The following is a 20,885-nucleotide window of genomic DNA, read 5'->3' as shown; positions in this document are numbered from 1 at the left end:
TGGAATGATGTGTTCAAAATCCAGAAAAAAAATATCTGGGCAGGTTTGATTACATGTGGCTGCCGCCATTTTGAGACAACAGCCAGGCCCTGTAGGACCTCTGGCTGGACTGACTGAGCCCCATCTCCAGGATTCATCTGCCTGACCAATCACTCCCTGCTTCTGGGGCCCTCACATGGACTGACTGCCTCCTGCCACCAGGATCCCCAGACCAATTGACTGCACCCTATCACCGGGACCCCAGACCAACTGATTGCAACTGGTCTCCAGGATCCCACAACCACACCAAACACACCCGACCTCCAGGACCCCTGACTGACCAACAGCATCCTGCCTCCAGGAACTCCTGCTGACCATGGTCACACCCTGAGCTGCCGCTCCCCATTTTGGAACACATTTTGAAGCCAGAGCAGCCATCTTGGATAATCCTGAAAACCATAGCTCCAATCTTTAGGTGGGGCAAAACCCATCCTGAGACACCTGCTGGAGGCTTGAAGTACATTGTCAGGTACCTCTCATGCATCAGGCTACTGAACTCTGGGAGGTTTCATTACTATATGACTGTTATACCTTAGATTTTCTTCTTTCTCCTTATTGAAAAAATTTAAGTTTTTATTTCTTTACTTTTCTTGCTCTCTTTTTCTTTTGTTTACCTGTTCCTTCAGAGTCTCTTTCTCCCTTTTTTGCATGCTAACATCCAATTTCTTTTGATTACACTCTCACACTTTCTATTATGTAGAACTTCTGTATATTCTTTTCTTATCCCATTAACAGTCACATTCTACATCCCTCTGCATCCTCTTTGTCCTCCATTAGAAACTGCAGACCATATTGCAAATCTGTTTGTTTTACTGAAGATACTATTTGAACTCATTCTGTTTATTAGGACAATTTTGTTATTGTCCTCATAGGGGCCATTTGGCCTAGGATTGCATAGTCTCTGAATTGGGCACTGCTAATATTGATCTCCCCTTAAAGAAAGGGTTTTGGAAACCTATAGGACCACTAAAGCATATAGGGGAAATCTGTAATACCCCAGATCTGCACTGTTAGAGGGGAAGATACATGAACAACATGAAAAAGACAAGGGAAGAAAATGATCCAAACAAATCTAGATTCTATATTAATAGAATCCAATGACAGTATGTTAGAGGAAATGTCAGAAAAGGACTTCAGATTATACATGATTAAGATGATTCGTGAAGCAAAGGATGAGATAAGAGAGCAAATGCAGGTAATGAATGATAATATCAATAAGCTGAAAGAGCAACTGCAGGAATCAAAAGATCATTTCAACAAAGAGATAGAGATTCTCGAAAACAACAACAACAACAACAACAACAAAAGACCAAACAGAAATCCTTGAAAGGAAGGAAACAATAAACTAAATAAAAAACTCAATGGGAAGCATCACCAAAAGACTAGACCCCTTGGAAGACAGAACCTCAGACAATGAAGACAAAATATTTAATCTTGAAAATAAAGTTGCTCAAACAGAGAAGATGGTAAGAAATCATGAATGGAATCTCCAAGAACTATGGGACATCATGAAAAGAACAAATTTAAGAATTATTGGGATTGAGGAAGGCACAGAGATACAAACCAAAGGAATGAACAACCTATTCAATGAACTAATATCAGAAAATTTCCCAAAGCTGAAGAATGAAATGGAAAATCAAATACAAGAGCTTACAGAACACCAAATGCACAAAATCACAACAGATCCACAATAAGGCACATTATAATGAAAATGTCTAACATTTCAAAATAAAGATAGGATTTTGAAGGCTGCAAGAGAAAAGCATCAGATTACATATAGGGGAGACGAATATGGATAGCAACCGACTTCTCAACCCAGACTCTAAAAGCTAGAAGGGCCTGGAACAATGTATTTCAAGCTCTGACAGAACATGGTTGCCAACTAAGAATCCTATACCCAGCAAAACTAACCTTCAGATTTGAAGATGAAATAAAATCCATCCATGATAAACAAAAGTTAAAAGAATTTACAAATAGAAAGCCTGCATTACAGAATGTTCTCTAAAAATAATATTCCATGAGGAGGAAATGACAAACAACAATGTAGGTCAGGAAAGGGAGGAACTTCCTTAGAGGAAAAACCACTCAAAAGAGAAACCAAGCCAACTTAAAAACCAAAAATAAGCCAAATGTCTGGGAATGCAAATCATATCTCAATAATAACCCTGAATGTTAATGGCCTAAACTCATCAATCAAAAGACATAGACTGGCAGAATGGATTAAAAAGAAAGAACTGGGCCCGCAGGTTGCTTCAGAGACCAGGACAGGGCAGCCAGGGACTTCCCCAAGTGGCCCGGCTCCCTCAGCGGGAAGCACCTTTCTAGGCTAGCTTCTCGGAGCAGACCACCCAGTGAGAGCCTTTCTACACAGAGCCAGCCACAAGTTCCCAAGCCAGCGGAGACCTCTGACCTGCAAGCAGCCTGTGGGAACAGGGCAGGGCAGCCAGAGACCTCTCCAGGAGGCCCTGCCCCCTCTGGCCGCAGGCTTTTTTCATGGGGCAATGCAAGATGGTGGACTAGTGGGTGACTGCATCTCCAGTCACTCCAGAACCCAGGATTCAATAAGGGGAGGCATTGAGAGACTCAGACTAAAATAGAGCCACAGGGTGAGTCTACCCCACCCAGTTAAGCTTGGCCTGGGCGGCAGACCCAGATTCGGTTGGCTTATTAGAGTAGGGCAGGGCAGTTAGAGTCTTCCCCAGGCAGCCCTGAGCACTCCAGTGGTGGGCTCCTCCCACATGGCCAGCTTATCAGAGCAGGCCCCCCAGTGAGAGCCTTTCAACACAGAGTCATCTCCAAGCCCTGGAACCAGTAGTGGGCTAGGGGCAGCTTTCTTCAGAAGCACTGCATTATCAAGTTACTCCAAGACTTCAGGCTACTGAAGGCTGGGAGGTGATACACTGGAAATCTACAGGGACACAATAAGCCAATAGAGGAAATCTGCAATATCACAGTCCCACTGACATCTGACCAATATGAGAAAACAAGGGAAGAAAATGTCCAAAACAAACCTAGATACTATATCAATAAAACCCACTGACAGCACAGCAGAAGAAATGTCAGAAAGAGAGTTCAGAATGTACATAAGTAAAACAATCAGGGAAGCAAACAAGGAGATGAAAGAGCAAATGCAGGCATTAAGTGATTGCACCAATCAAACAGTTAAAACAGCAAATACGGAAAGCAAGAGATCATTCCAATAAAGAGTTAGAGATACTGAAAAAAAAAAAAAAAAAAAAACCAAACAGAAATCCTTGAAATGAAGGAAACAATAAACCAAGTTAAAAACTCCATAGAAAGCATAAGCAATAGGATAGAACACCTGGAAGACAGAACCTCAGATATTGAAGAAAAAATATTTAATCTTGAAAACAAAGTTAACCAAACAGAAAAGATGGTAAGAAATCAGGAACAGAATCTACAAGAATTATGGGATATTATGAAAAGGCCAAATTTAAGAATTATTGGGATTAGGGAAGGCTTAGAGAAACAAACCAAAGGAATGAACAATCTATTCAATGAAATACTATCAGAAAATTTCCCAAATCTGAAGAATGAAATGGAAAACTAAGTACAAGAGGCTTATAGGACTCCAAATATACAAAACTACAACAGACCCACATCAATGCACATTATTATGAAAATACCTAACATACAAAATAAAGACAGAATTTTAAAGGCCGCGAGAGAAAAGAATCAAATTACATTCAGGGGGAAACAAATATGGATATCAGCAGATTTTTCAATCCAGACCCTAAAAGCTAGAAGGGCCTGGAACAACATTTACCAAGCCCTGAAAGAAAATGGATGCCAACCAAGAATCTTATATCCAGCAAAATTTACTTTCAGATTTGACAATGAAATAAAATCCTTCCATGATAAACAAAAGCTAAAGGAATTTACAAAAAGAAAGCTGGCATTAAAGAACATTCTCAGCAAAATATTCCATAAGGAAGAGATGAAAAACAATGATGTAAATCAGCAAAGGGAGGAACTACCCTAAAGGAACAGCCAAATAAAGGAGAAACAAAGTCGTGTCAAAACACAAAAATGAGTCAAATGACTGGGAATACAAATCATATCACAATAATAACCCTGAATGTTAATGGCCTGAACTCATCAATCAAAAGACATAGATGGGCAGATTGGATTTAAAAGAAAAATCCAACAGTATACTGCCTGCAAGAGACTCATCTCATAGAAAAAGACATCCACAGACTAAAGGTGAAAGGATTGGAAAAAACCTACCAAGCACATGAACTCAATAAAAAAGTGGGGTTTTCCATCCTTGTATCATATAAAGTGGACTTCATACCAAAGTTAGTCAGAAGGGATAAAGAAGGACATTTCATGCTGCTTAAGGGAACCATAAATCAGGAAGACATAACAATAGTAAATATTTATGCCCCAAACAATGGTGTGTCCCTGTACATCAAATAAATCCTTCTCAATTTCAGGAATCACATAGACCACAACACAATAATTCTGGGTGACTTTAATGCACCACTGTCACCACTAGATAGATCTTCCAAACAAAAACCAACCAAAGAAACCATAGAACTCAATAACACAATCAATATCTTAGACTTAATAGACATTTATAGAATATTCCAACCATCAACGAGCGGATTCACTTTCTTCTCAGCAGCACATGGAACCTTCTCGAAAATAGGCCATATATTATGCCACAAAGCAGCCCTTAGGAAGTGCAAAAAAATAGAGATACTGCCTTGTGTTCTATCAGATCATAATGGACTGACAATAGAAATCAATGACAAAATAAAAAACACAAATTACTCCAACACCTGGAGACTAAATAATATGCTATTGAATGAAACATGGATAAGAGAAAACATCAGTGAGGAGATTAAAAAATTCTTAAAGGTCAATGAGAATGACAATACAACATATCAAAATCTCTGGGACACTATGAAAGCGGTACTAAGAGGAAAATTCATTGCATGGAGTGCATTCCAGAAAAGAATGAAAATTCTACAACTAAATGACCTAACATTACAGATCAAAGCCCTAGAAAAGGAAGAACAGAATAACAGCAAAAGTAGTTGAAAACAGGAAATAATTAAAATCAGAGCTGAAACCAATGAAATTGAAACAAAAGAAACAATTCAAAAAATTGACAAAACAAAAAGTTGGTTCTTTGAGAAAGTAAACAAAACCGACAAACCCTTGGCCACTCTAACAAAGAGAAGGAGAGAGAAGACTCAAATTACTAAAATTAATGATGAAAAAGGAAATATCATGACAGACACCACTGAGATACAGAACATAATAAGAAGCTCCTTTGAAAATATGTATTCCTACAAAATAGAAACTACCTTCCCCTTTCTGTTTTATTAATGGCTTAGGATCAGATCATCATGATAGCTCATGTGGCGAGCACCATCCTTACCCGTCATCGGAATTCTGACCTCCAGGCGTCAGAACCCTGTCTTAGGTTGGTAGCCCCCATGAGCCTATCTGTGACTCTGGATCCCCGGGATCGTGCCTGTCTTAGGTTGCATAACAGCAGAACATATTCTTACCCGTCATTGGTATCTCACCCATCTTGGGATGAGGACCTGTCTTAGGTTGATATATGTCTCTGTTTGCTTACCCGTCATTGGCTACCAACCCAGCATATTTAGCCACACCTGGGGAGATGTGCCACTTTTAAGCACCATAAGTGCCATTTTGATGGTCTGACATTCTCCCTGTTGTTGGCGTCTTACGTGCATAAGGCATCAGATCATTAGTCCAAACCCAGTACCATAAGTATTCCAAGAGCCATGATGTCTGCCCATGTTTCAGTCTCTAATCATAATTGAGTGGTAAGGTTATCAGGAGTACAAGATCAGTTATGCCAGCTTTTAAGTGGGCATTGATAACCTTTTGTGTTTGTAAAGCTGAGGCGGCTCTTTCAGCTATATTATTGACAGCTTGTGCTATTGGTATTGTAGTAGCCACTGCTGTAACCACTGCTGCTGTAATGCTGAAGTCTCTTTTGTTTCTAGACAAAATCATAGGCAGATCTTCATCAGTTATGGAGACTGGTTACTGCAACGGAAAACTGGGAGGCATTCCAACATTGTGAAAGGAAACAAGTTACGTTAGCATCAGAACAATTTAGGATGGTAGTACTATGGTTAGTTAATAGAAACATGAAAGATGGTGACACACAAACTGGAATGAGAGGAAAGGTTATGCTTCCATTACAGGTAAGAGACTGAGTAGCAGATAGGAAAGAAGAATTGTCCCAATTAGAGGAGTTCCACTTGCACAATTTATGTTCCACTCCCAGAAGGCTGAAAAATGACTGTATATTAGTATATCCTTTTGTGTTAGAAAGCAGAAGCCAGTTATCATAAAGATTGACACGTTTCATTCCTAACTGAACATCATCTTGGTAAAGAAAAAGATGTAGCATTAAAAGAATGGTCTGTGAATAAAAGAGAACTGCAGGCAATCCTGTCGAAGCATTGGTACTAAAAATAGGTGGAAGAATAGAAGAGGTATTAGTTAATGGTAAAGGATGATGACGTCTTAGATGCGGGTCTTGTTAATCTCTCTGGGATTCAGACTGGTGTTTTTTCACCCTGTGGGAAAACACATATGGAGCCTGGACTCCAGAATAACACTGGATCTGGGCCTCTCCATTGTCCATTGAGTACATCCTTCCATTGTACAAGGACCTTTGGAGCCGCTGTAGGATTTTCATGTCTATCTGCGGCTGTTTTTCCATCTTTGTCCAAATTTTAAAAATTTAAAGTAAATAATGCTATGTTTAGTTTATCTTTAGGAGACCTGTATGTGTCTCCTATTCCCCCTTTTTGTTTATTTAAAACAGCCTTTAGTGTTTTATTGGCTCTTTCAATGATTCCTTGTCCCATAGGATTGTATGGAATTCCAGTGGAATGGGAAATATCAAAGGCACTTAAGAAATTTTTAAATGATGCAGAAATATATGCAGGCCCATTGTCTGTCTTATATTGTTTAGGCTTTCCCCAAGTCGCAAAGGCCTATAAGCAATGTGATATTAGGTCTTTTATTTTTTCTCCACTATGTAATGAAGCAAATATAACCCCTGAGTAGGTATCAATAGTTACATGAACAAATTTGAGATTTCCAAACTCTGGAATATGTGTTACATCCATCTGCCATAGATGGTTGGGCAATAGGCCTTTTGGATTAATGCTATTATTAGGTGAATTTATGTATGTTACACAATTATTACAGTTTTTTACAATGGTTCGGGCTTGTTCTTTGATTATATTGAATTTTATTTGTAAGGTTTTAGAATTTGCATGAAATTTACTATTGAAGTTTTGTGCTTCTTCTATTATAGAAAAAACATGAGGATCCCTTGTGGCTAGATCAGCTATATTATTGCCCTGTGTTAACGGACCTGGCAAGTCTGTGTGAGCTCTTAAATGTCCTATGTAGAATGGCTCTGTTCTACTCCAAATGAGTTTTTGTAATGCTAAGAGTATGTTGGATATGGTGGAATTTTTGTTGATTAGACAGGCGTCTTCCAGTTGTTGAACTGCATTAACAGCGTAATGGCTATCCGACAGAATATTTACAGGAACTTTATGAAAATCTTTTAATGTTTGTTCTATTGTTAATAATTCTATTTGCTGTGCAGAAGCCTTTGGAAAAAGAAATGTTTGTACCTTGTCTTTATGAAAATATGCTCCAGTACCATTATTGGAACCATTAGTAAACACTACCACTGCTTGTCTTATAGGTTCCCTTTTTGTAATTTTTATTTGAATCACAGGATTTCTTAAATAAAATTGTATATATGGGTGTTTTGGATAATGATTGTCAAATTGGGCAGCAGTTGTGAACATAAGAATTGCCCAATCATTGTTATTATTGCTTACGTAAGAAATTTGTTCTGAATTATATGGGGTTATTATCTTGTCTGGAGTTTTTCCAAATACTATGATGGCTGATTTTAATGCCTTGAATATTATTTGCGCCATTGCTTCAGGATAAGAAACTATTATTTTTCCTGGAGAGTAGGGTAAATGTATCCACATTAAAGGTCCTTGTTGCCAGAGGACTCCTGTAGGGACTAAATTATTTGGAAGTACTATGAGTGATAGAGATGCTGACAGATCTATGCGATCAACCTGTGCCTTGTCTAGTCTTTTTTTGTACTACATCCAGGGTTTTTCTGGCTTCCTCTGTAAGTTTTCTGGGTGAAGAAGGATGAGCATCTCCCTTTAAGATATTAAATAATGGTCCTAAATCTTGAGTAGTTAATCTAAGGTAAGGCCTTATCCAATTAATATCACCTAATAACCTTTGAAAATCGTTTAAGGTATTAAGATGGTCGAGTCTAAGAGAAGTTTTTAGGGGTGTAATGATTGTGCTGTTTATTTTAGCGTCTAAAAATTTTTGAACTTGTTGTCTTTGTATCTTTTCAAGTGCTATAATAAGTCCTCTTGTCTTTAAATGACTGATTAGATCAGTAAATACCTTATCTAGTATTGTTTGTTCTGGGTGCAAATTAATACATCATCCATATAATGGTATATAATTATATCTGGGTACTTATTTCTGATTGGTATTAAAGTACTATTTACATAAATTTGACATATGGTTGAACTATTGGCCATCCCTTGGGGTAGGACTTTCCATTCATATCTGGCATCAGACTGTCCATGATTAATAGAGGGGACTGTAAAAGCAAACTTTTCTATGTCATCAGGATGGAGAGGAATAGAGAAAAAACAATCCTTTATATCTAATATTATTGATTTCCAGTCCTTTGGTAATGATGATAAGACTGGTAGGCCCAACTGAATTGGCCCCATGAATTGTATTACGGCATTGATGGCTCTTAGGTCATGTAATAATCTCCATTTACCTGATTTCGTTTTTATAATAAATATGGGGGTATTCCAAGGTGATGTGGAGGGCCTTATATGCCCTGCATCTAATTGTTCTTGTACTAATTCCTGGGCCGCTTTAAGTTTTTCTGTATTTAGGGGCCACTGAGGGACCCAGATTGGTTTTTCTATATTCCATTTTATTTTAATTATTTCATCAGTGGCCCCGAGGAAAAACCCAATCCCTGTCTATCACCTTTTTGTTTAATTGATATTGGTTCCGTTATGCCTTGTTCATTGATTCCTAAGCCCTTTCCCCACTTGTGCCCTTGTATATTGTATATTACAATATACAATATATTGTATATTACTGTATATTCCTTCTGTGGTTATTTTCATCCCCATTTGATTTAAAATATCTCTACCCCATAATGTCACCAGGATTTGTTCTAAGACATATGGTTGGAAAAGTCCTTCTTGACCTTCTGGGCTTTTCCATTGTAGCCACATGGAGCTCTTTTTTGGTTCTGTGGCAATACCTAATCCTCTCAATGTTTGATTTGCCTTTTGTGTGGGACAATCCTTTGGCCAGTCTTTTTCTGCTATGATACTTGTGTCTGCTCCCGTATCTAACAATCCATTTATAATTTTTCCTTTTACAATTAATTCTAACATAGGTCTGTTTTTTAGTTCCATAGTAAGGCAGGCCAAATCGATACCTGTAGATCCCATACCCTTATCTCCCCTAAAACGTTGTTGTGACGGGAATGAGCCATGAAGACTAGGTAGTATACAAAGCTGAGCTACTCAGTCTCCTGGAGAAATGGAAATAATGCCCTGAGGTGATGAAGCAAGCACTTTAATTTCTCCTGTATAATCTTGATCTACGACTCCTGGAACTATCATTAATCCTTTGAGTGCACTGGAGCTTCTGCCTAATAATAGCCCCATGGTGTTCTCAGGTAGGGGACCCTTAAAGTCAACAGGTATGACTTGTACTCCCATTTCTGGCGTTAGTATTGCTCTGGTGGTAGAACAGAGGTCCAGTCCTACACTTCCTGGTGTCGCTCTCCTTGGTCTGTCACTGGATAATGTGTCCTGGCCACTTTTTGAATCACCCCATACATTTGTGCCAGGCCCTGGGGTTGTGGGCCCCATCCCTCATTCTTTGAACTTCCATGAGGAAGGATAGGGTTACCATCTACATTTATCATTGATCTACATTCACTAGCCCAATGATATCCCTTTCTACCTCTTGGGCAGACTCCAGGTTTAGGCCTTCTCTGGGGTCTGTCTTGCTGTTTTAACTGGGGACATTGTTTTTTAAGGTGTCCTTGTTGTTTACAGTGGAAACATGATCCTGGGGGTCTTCCTCTCTCAAAGTTTAGCCCTTGCATTCCTTGTGTAATTTTTTCCTGTTCCTCTTTTTTCTCCTCTAAAATGTCTTCTCCTCTTTCTAGCATATCTTTAAATGTTGGCCTCGGGTCAGTTAAGCACCCGCGAATCAACTTCCAAATTGCGCTCATGCCCACCGGCAATGGTTCGACTTTCTCCCTGTTTCTTAGATCCTCTCCTAAGTGATCCCACTGTGGTATATTTAAGAGTCCCTCATCTAAAAACCATGGTGCAGCTTCCTCTATTGTTCTGAGGAAAAGCCTCGCAGTTTTTGTTTTTAGAGGTGTTCCATTTGCTTTTAATAAGTCTCTAAGCGGACCCTCCATTCTGATCCGTGATGTTTTGCCACCCATTTTCTAAAGCTTTAAATGCTACCCACACTACAATGCTAAGTCACACTAAAACAACTAAAAACAGTAGCGCTCTGCAACAATACAATATAACCAAAGACATAAACTCTTGACAAACAACAAGCACACAAAATCTTAATACCTGGCCAGTCCAATGGGGGTTACTTTACCCAGTTCCCTGTACCTGGGCCCTCTTCGACCCAGCTCCACTGGGGGTTACTTCACCCAGCCCCCTGTACCTGCTTTAACCTTTCTTAACTTATTTTACTTGACTTGTTTAGTTTTAACAGTTGTTTTACCTGGATATTACTTACCTCTTTTGTGGCAGTGCAAGGGGTCACGGGTTTCGGCACCACTTGTCTCGTCCAGTGAGTACAATGAAGACTCGGCTCTCAAATGAAGTTTTAAGGTCTTTATTTTTATGGGAGAGCTTCTGAGTCGAGTGCCTGGTTCTTCCTCCTCCTCCACTGCCGCCGTCTTCTTTTTCTTCTCTTGTCGTGCAGCTTTCTCTCTCCTTCTTTTCTCTCATGCAGCTGCCACTTCTCTCTTCTTCCTCTCTCATTGCGCCGCGGCTGCCTCTCCTCTTTTCTCATCCTGCAGCTGCTGCCTGCCCTCCTTGCCTTGCTTGCTCTGCCTTGCTTGCTCCTGCCGCCGCGCAAAGTACGCAGCTTTATGGGATATAACAGCCAATCACCTTAATGGGTCAGGCGTTTGGCTCGTGGAGACTTAATGGTGGGTAATGAGGACATGTACTGATTACGAGCTAAGCACGGACGCGGAGGAGATCAGTCAGCCAATAGAAAGCACTTGCAGCTGGGCTTCTCGGCGCCATAGGGCGAGGCCAGCCACCACTGCGGGCCCTACAGGGCAGCGGCCTCCAACACTACCAAGACATAGACATATTTCAAGAGACATATGCTCCTCCCAAACTGAACCAGGAGGACATACACAATTTAAACAGATCAATATCAAGCAATGAAATAGAAGAAGCCATTAAAAATCTACCACCCATTAAAAGCCCAGAACCAGACAGATTCTCAGACAAGTTCTGCAAGACCTTCAAAGAATAACTCGTTCCAATACTTCTCAAAGTATTCCAGGAAATAGAAAAGGATTGTACCCTACCGAACTCATTCTATGAAGCTAATATCACCCTCATACCCAAACCAGGCAAAGACACATAAAGGAAAGAAAATTTTAGACCAATATCCTTGATGAATATAGATGAAAGATCCTTAACAAAATATTGGCAAACTATATCCAAAAACATATTAAGAAAATCGTGCACCACGATCAAGTGGGGTTCATCCCTGGAATGCAAGGATGGTTTAACATCTGTAAATCAATAAACGTAATCCATCATGTCAATAGACTTAAGGATAAGAATCATATGGTTATATCAATTGACACAGAAAAAGTGATCAACAAAATACAACACCCCTTCATGCTCAAAACACTAGAAAAAATAGGGATAGAAGGAACATACCTGAATATTTTAAAAGCTATTTATGCTAAGCCCATGGCCAACATCATTCTTAATAGAGAAAAACTGAAACCATTCCCTTTAAAAACGGGAACAAGACAGGGATGTCCTCTTTCACCACTTCTATTCAACATTGTCCTCAAAACTCTAGCCAGAGCAATTAGGCAGACCAAAGAAATTAAAGGGATATGAATAGGAAAAGAGAAACTTAAGCTGGCACTATTTGCTGATGACATGATTTCCAAAAACCTCCTCCAGAAAACTTCTAGACCTCATCAATGAATTCAGCAAAATAGCAGGCTATAAAATAAAAATGTATGAATCTAAAGCATTTTTATATGCAAGTGATGAAATAGCTGAAAGGGAAATAAGGAAAACAACTTCATTTGCAATAGCCTCAAAAAAAAAAAAAAAACAAAAAAAAAAAAAACACAAAAAACTTGGGAATCAATCTAACCAAAGTGGTAAAAGATCTCTACAATGAAAACTACAAAACATTGAAGAAAGAAATTGAGGAAGACTTTAGAAAATGGAATGATCTCCCATGTTCTTGGATAGCAGAATTAATATTGTCAAAATGGCCATACTACCAAAAGTGCTATACAGATTCAGTACAATTCCAATTAAAATCCCAATGACGTACCTTACAGAAATAGAGCTAGCAATCGTGAAATTCACCTGGAAATATAAGAAACCCAGAATAGCTAAAGCAATCCTTAGCAGGAAGAATGAAACAGGGGGTATCATAATACCAGAACTTCAACTATACTACAAAGCAATAGTAACAAAAACGGCATGGTATTGGCACCAAAATAGACAGGTAGATCAATGGTACAGAATAGAGGACATGGACACAAACCCAAATAAATACAATTTTCTCATACTAGACAAAGGTGCCACAAATACGCAATGGAGAAAAGACAGCCTGTTCAACAAATGGTGCTGGGAAAACTGGAAATCCATATGCAGCAGAATGACACTAAACCCCTATCTCTCACCCTGCACAAAACTCAACTCACATTGGATCAAGGACCTTGAAATAAGAACAGAGGCCCTGCATCTTATAGAAGAAAAAGTAGGTCCAAATCTTCAACTTGTGGCTTAGGATCAGACTTCCTTAACAGGACTCCCATAGCACAAGAAATAAAAGCAAGAATCAATAACTGGGATAGATTCAAACTAAATAGCTTTCTCTCAGCAAAGGAAACTATCAGTAATGCGAAGAGAGAGTCTACAGAGTGGGAGAATATCTTTGCCACTCATACTTCAGATAGAGCACTAATTTCCAGAATATATAAAGAACTCAAAAAACTCTACACCAAGAATACAAATAACCCAATCAACAAATGGGCTGAGGATATGAACACACGCTTCACAGAAGAAGATCTACAAGCAATCAACAGATATATGAAAAATGTTCACCATCTTTAGTAATAAGAGAAATGTAAATCAAAACTACACTAAGATTCCATCTCACCCCAATTAGAATGGTGATTATCAAGAATACAAGCAACAACAGGTGTCGGAGAGGATGTTGGGAAAAAGGTACACTCATACATTGCTGGTGGGACTGCAAATTAGTGCAGCCACTCTGGAAAGCAGTGTGGAGATTCCTTAGAAAACATGGAATGGACCCGCCATTTGACCCAGCTATCGCACTCCTCAGTCTATACCGAAAGGACTTAAAATCAGCATACTACAGAGATACAGCCACATCAATGTTCATAGCTGCTCAATTCACAATAGCCAGACTGTGAAACCAACCTAGATGTCCTTCAATGGATGAATGGATAAAGAAACTGTTATATATATATATATATATATATATATATATATATATATATAATGGAATATATATATGTTATATATATATATATATATAATGGAATATTACTCAGCTATAAATAATAATAAAATATAAAATTATGGCATTTACAGGCAATGGATATAATTGGAGACTATCATGCTAAGTGAGATAAGCAAATCTTAAAAATCCAAAAGACAAATGATCTCACTGATAAGTGGATGATGACACATTTGGGGGGGTTCAAGGGGGGGGAAGAATGGAGGAAGGAGGGACTGTATAGAGGGAATAGTGTGGTGGGAGGGGTGGGGGGAAGCAAAAAATAACAGAATGAATGAAACATCATTACCCTATGTAAATGTATGATTTTGCAAATGGTATGCTGTTACTCCATGTACAAACAGAAACAACATGTATCCCATTTATTTCCAATAAAAATAAATTGAAAAAAAAAGGATGGAATATAGCTCAGTGTTACAGCACACCAGGATTCAATCCCCAGTACCAAAATAAATGAATTAATAAAAAAAATCTGTCAACCAATATAGCAATATGCAGCAAAGCTTTTATCACAGTTGAAGGGAAGATAAAATCCTTCCAAGATAAGCAGGAGGTAAAAAAACATTCCTAACTACTAAAATTTACGTTAAAACTTAAATACTCCACACAGAAGAAATAATAAAAAACCCCAGACCTCACAAATGAACAAATCTCATTTGAAGAGTAATTAAGCACTTGAGTAACTGGGGCAAATTAAACATTATAAATAAACCATAATGACAGGAATTAATAAATATCTCTTTATAATAAGGTTGAATGTAAATGGTCTCAACTCTCCAAGTAAATGACATAGCCTGGCTGAATGCATTTAAAAGCAAGGCCCAAGTGCATGTCGATTCCAAGACACTCACCTTGCAAGTAAATAGAGCCACAGGTTGGAAGCAAAAGGATAGAAATTGATATACCATTAAAATTGAGCCTCAAAACAAGCAGAAGTAGCTAGTCCCAAATGAAAAATCAGACTTCAAAGCAAAATAAATCAGAAGAGATAAAGAAGGTAATTTCATAGTGATATAGGGAACAATTCAGTAAGGAGATACAATAATAAATATTTATGCCCCAAACATGTGTGCAACTAATTGCATAAAAGATTCACTACTCAATTTAAAGCTCCATATAATCACCAGTATTTCAATCCACCTCTCTCACTAGTAGATAGGCCATCCAGATATAAACTTAATGAAGACTCTTTGGACCTGAAAACTATTATAAATAAAATTAAACTTAAAAAACATCTGTAGAATATTTCATCCCACAAAAACAGAATAACTTTTCTTCTCAATAAGTCCTGGAAACTTCTACAAAATAGACCATATTTTAGGCCACAAAGCAACACTTAGCAAATATAAAAAGTTTGAATTCCCTTCAACTTAGAATATAATGAAATGAATTTAGAAGTTTATATAGTTATGTAGAAACTATATAAACATATGGAGATTGAACAATAGATTTTGAGATATTGATGGGTGATAGAAGAAATCAGGGAAAGAATTAAAAATTTCTTAGAATTAAATGAGAATTGTGATAAAATGTGCTAGAATCTCTGGGAAACTATGCAGGCAGTTCTACAAGGCAAACTTACAAGTACGAATGCCTACCTAAGAAAAGCATAAAGACTTCATATAAAAAAAATCATACATCTCAAGGCCTCTGAAAAAGAACAAACTAATTTCAAAAAAATTAGAAGGAGGGAAATAAGATCAGGGCCATAATCAATAAAATGGAGAATTAAAAAATAAATAGAATAAATGAAACAAAGAGTTGGTTCTTTGAAAAGAAAATCAAGATTGATAAACTCATAGCCAAACTAACTAAAAGAAAAAGAAGACCCAAACGAATAAAATTAGAGGTGAAAAGAAGAAATTTCCACAGACATCACAAAAGTTCAGTGAATCATTAGGTACTACTTTGAAAATTTATACTACTACAATAAATTGGAAAATCTAGAAGAAATGAATACATTTCTAGACACATAGGACATGCCAAAATTGAGTAAAGAGTACACAGAAAACCCCAATAGACCAATAATTACTGTGAGATAGAAGAAGTGATAAAAACCTTTCAACAAACAAAAGCCTTTCAACAAAGAAAAGCCCCAGACCTGATGAATCTGAGTTCTAACAGATTTTTAAAGAGCTAATCCCAATGTTCCTCAAATTATCCAATGACATAGAAAACAAGGTACACTTTCAAATTCATTTTATGAAGCGAAACTACAGAAGGACACATCAGGGAAAGATTTGTACAGATGAATATTCCTGAAAAACTGAGATGCAAAATCCTTAATAAAGTATTAGCAAATCATATTCTGCAACATATTAAGATGATTGTGCATCATGACCAAATTGGCTTTATCCCAGAGATTCAAGGATAGTTTAACATATAAAAATCAATAAATGTAACTTTAAAAAAATAGAATCAAGGACAAAATCAAATAATCATCTCAGTAGATTCAGATTTAACTTTGAACAATGTTCAGCACCCATTCCTGATTAAAAAAACAACACTGAAGAAACTGGGGACAAAAGGAGCCTACCTGAATATATTAAAAGCTGTATATGACAAACCCAAAGACATCCTCATAGTAAATGAGAAAAAAATTGAAAGCATTTACGTTAAAATATGGAGCAAGACAAGGATGCCCACTCTCAGAATTTTTCTTTAATATAGTGCTAGAAATCCTAGCAAGAGCAATTAGAAAAGAGAAAAATGAAAGGGATAAAAATAGAGAAGAAAAATCAAATTATCAATGTTTTAAGATAACATAATCCTATATGTTGAAGATTTTAAAAAATACCAAGAGATGGCAATAGCTAATAAACAAATTCAGTGAAGTAACAAGTTATAAAATCAGCATGCAAAAATCAATAGCTTTCTTATATATCAACAATGAATCTGCAAAAGAAATCAGGAAAACAATCCCATTCACAGTAGTCTAAAACATATACTTAGGAATATATCTAACAAAGGAAATGAAAAATCTCTGCAATAAAACTGTAGAACATTGAAGAAAGAAACTCAAGGCATAAGAAGATGGAAAAAATCTTTCCCATGTTCATGGATAGGAAGAATTAATAGTATTTATTTTTATACATGTTTTAATTTGTTATATATGACAGCAGAATGCATTTTGATTCATTGTACAAGAATGGAGCACAACTTTTTATTTCTCTCTTTAAACATGATGTAGAGTTACACCAGTCATGTGCTCTTACATGTATATAGGGTAATAATGCCCATTTCATTCCATCATCTTTCCCATCCGCATACCTGCTCCCTTGCCCTCACTCCCCTCTGCCAAATCTAAAATTCTTACATTCTTCCCTTACCCCTCACCCCATTATGAATCGCCATTTGGCATTTGGTTTTGGAGGTTTGATTTATTTCACTGAGCATCATATTCTTCAACTCCATCCATTTACCTGCAATTGCCATAATTTTATTCCAATATTCCATTGTGTATATATACCACAGTTTATTCATTTATTAAAGGGCATCTAGGTTGGTTCTGTACCTTAAGTATTGTGAATTGAGCTTCTGTAAACCTTGATGTGATGTGTAGTATGCTGATTTTAAGTTCTTTGGGTATAGGCTGAGGAATGGGATACCTGGGTCAAAGTTTTCTAAGGAATCTCTATACTGCTTTCCAGAGTGGTTGCACCAATTTGCAGTCCCACCAGCAATGTATGAATATACTTCTCCCTCACATCCTTGCCAACATTTATTGTGGTTATATTCTTAATCATTGCCATTCTGACTAGAGTGAGATAAAATTCTAGAATAGTTTTGATTTGCATTTCTCTAATTACTAGAGATGTTGAACACTTTTTCATATATTTGTTGATCAATTGTATATCTTCTGTGAAGTGTCTGTTTAGTTCTTTAGCCCATTTACTGATTGGGTTATTTGGCTTTTTGGTTTTAATTTTTTGAGTTCTTTATATGCCACATCTATTTCCTGCCACTCTGACACTTGACACGGTTCTGTTGGAGTAGAGGACTCAACATTTGACATGGTTCTGTTGATCATACTCCCTTTTGGGGGCCATAGGCATGGCATGTCTCCATGTGTAGTTGCTTTTTAATATTAATAATCAATATACCATTAGAAAATTATTGGAAAAACATTGGGAAGGTTTTACTGTATTGGGACACAAAATAGTATACAATAAAAAATTAGTAGTAATACATAGATAAAATATATGAAAATAAATAATTGTACCTATGCTCAAGTTAAAAGGAGCCTGTGATTGCTTTAGTATAATAATTTCTAAATACAAATGGATAAAGAGGCATTCCTCTGAATTTGGATGCGGTGTTTAACCTTTATTGCTTTCCTAGTTTTAATAGTTGATTCTAGAGATACTTTACATAATAAAAATATTTATGTTAGTCATAAATATAATTTGTGTTTTTCCTATGTTTAGTCTAATTCTTTGAGAATCAAAATAAGATTGTAATCTGTCATTATATGAATTAGAATAGACTAAATATTAACTATAATTTGATTTATTTGCCCTTTGTTAATGATAGTAAAAGTTTTGCTGTTAAACACTGGAGTTCACAGTGGGGGTAGTTTCTCAGAATATCTAATGACATGTTCATTCTGGAGGTTGAAGGTTGGCAGATCATGGTGCCCTCAGTTTAGTTGGGAGACAAGGTTGTTTTAATTTAGCTGGGGGACAAGGTTGTTTTAATCTAGCTGGGAAATAAGATTGTTTTAGTCTGTGCTGTCATAAAGAGAGAATATCTAACTTTGAGAAGAAGCATACTTTTGAAGGTTTTTCTTATTTTAAACTAACCATAAAATGAAATACATATAAAAAGGCTAGCTGAAAAATAAAGAGATATATTCAGCCTCAGAAGAGTTGGTGTCTCTGCTGTTTCTGCACCACGTGGATGCCTCCCATCCACCTAGGACCCCTGACTGCTGCTAGGGCTGGACCCCAGCATTTGTATATACTGAAAATTAGTGCTCTATCTGATGTACATATGGTAAATATTTGCTCCTACTGTATAGACTCTCTCTTAATGTTATTGATTGTTTTCTTTGTTGAGAATAAGCTTTTTAGTTTGAATAAATTCCATGTAGTTATTCTAGAATTTATTTCTTGTGCTTTAGGAATCTTTTTAAGGAAACCTGGTACTAAGCTGACATGATGAAGATTTGGGCCTATGTTTTCTTCTATTAGATGCAGGGTCTCTGGTCTGATTCCTAGGTCCTTGATCCATTTTGAGTTGAGTTTTGTACAGGGTGAGAGATAGGGATTTAATTTCATTTTGTACATATGGATTTTTAGTTTTCCCAGCACCATTTGTTGAAGAGGCTATCTTTTCTCCAAAGTATGTTTTTGGCATCTATGTCTAGTATGAGATAACTGTATTTATGTGGGTTTCTCTCTGTGTGTTCTATTCTGTACCATTTATCTACCTGTGTATTTTGATGTCAATACCATGCATATTTTGTTAATATAAATCTGTTGTATAGTTTAAGGTATGGTGGTATTGTGATGTCTCCTGCTTCACTTTTCTTGCTAAGAATTGTTTTGGCTATTCTGGGTCTATTATTTTTCCAAATGTATTTCATAATTGCTTTCTTTATTTCTTTGAGGAAAGATATTAGGATTTTGATTGGAATCGGATTGAATTTGTATGATGGTTTTGGTAGTATGACTATTTTGACAACATTAATTCTGCCTATCCAAGAACATGGGAGACCTTTCCATCTTCTAAGGTTTTCTTTAATTTATTTCTTCAGTATTCTGTAATTTTCAATGTAGAGTCTTTTCAACTCTCTTGGTAGATTATTTTGTTGGAGTACAAATTTTCAAAATAGTTTCTAATTATTTTCTGTAGTTCAGTAGTGTCTATCATGACATTTCCTTTTTCATCATGAATTTTAGTAATTTGAGCATTTTATCCATTCTCTACATTAATGTAGCTAGGGATTTATCAATTTTATTTATTTTTTCAAAGAATCAACTATTTGTTTTGTTGATTTTTTCCTATTATTTCTTTTGTTTCAAATTTCATGATTTTCATCTCTGATTTTTATTGTTTCCTATCTTCTACTACTTTTGGTGTTCATTTGTTCTCCTTTTTCAAGGGCTTTGAGATGTAATCTTAGGTCATTTATTTGTTGGTTTCTTATTCTTTTAATGAATGAGCTCAATGCAATGAACTTTTCTCTTAGTACTGCTTTCACAGTGTCCCAGAGATTTTGATATGTTGTATCAGTATTCTCCTTTACCTCTAAACATTTTTAAATCTCCTCTCTGATGTCTTGGATTATCCTTGCATCATTCAATGGCATATTATTTAGTTTCCATAGTTTCCAGGGGGTAAAGTAGCTTCTATATTTATTTTATTGTTGATTTCTAATTTCATTCCATTATGCTCTGATGAAATGCAGTGTAGTATCTCTAAATTTTTATTTGCTAAGAGTTTCCTTGTGGCATAATATATGTTCTAATTTAGAAAAGGATTCATGTGCTGCTGAAGAGTGTATTCATTTGTTGATGGATGGAATATTCTATATGTCTGTTAAGTCTAAGTTATTTACATTATTGAGTTCTATTGTTTCTTTGTTTAGTTTTTGTTTGGAAGATCAATCCATTGGTGAGAGAGGTCTGTTAGGGTCACTCAGTATTATTGTGTTGTGGTCTATTTGATCCCTGAATTTGAGAAGGTTTTATTGATGTACATAGATGATCCATTTTGGGAGGCATAAACATTTATGATTGTTATTTCTTGTTAATATATGATTCTCTAAAGTATATGAAATGTCCTTTGTTCTTTCTAAGTTGGACTGGAAGTCCACTTTGTTTGATATGAGCATGGAAACTCATTTTTTTATGCAGTCAATGAGAAAGGTATATTTTCCCACATCATTTCACTTTCAAGTTGTGGATGTCATT

This window comes from Sciurus vulgaris (assembly GCF_902686455.1).
Source record: "Sciurus vulgaris genome assembly, chromosome: 2".
Classification (NCBI taxonomy): domain Eukaryota; kingdom Metazoa; phylum Chordata; class Mammalia; order Rodentia; family Sciuridae; genus Sciurus; species Sciurus vulgaris.
The sequence above is the reverse complement of the archived record's forward strand: the minus strand, read 5'-3'. Positions refer to the sequence as shown.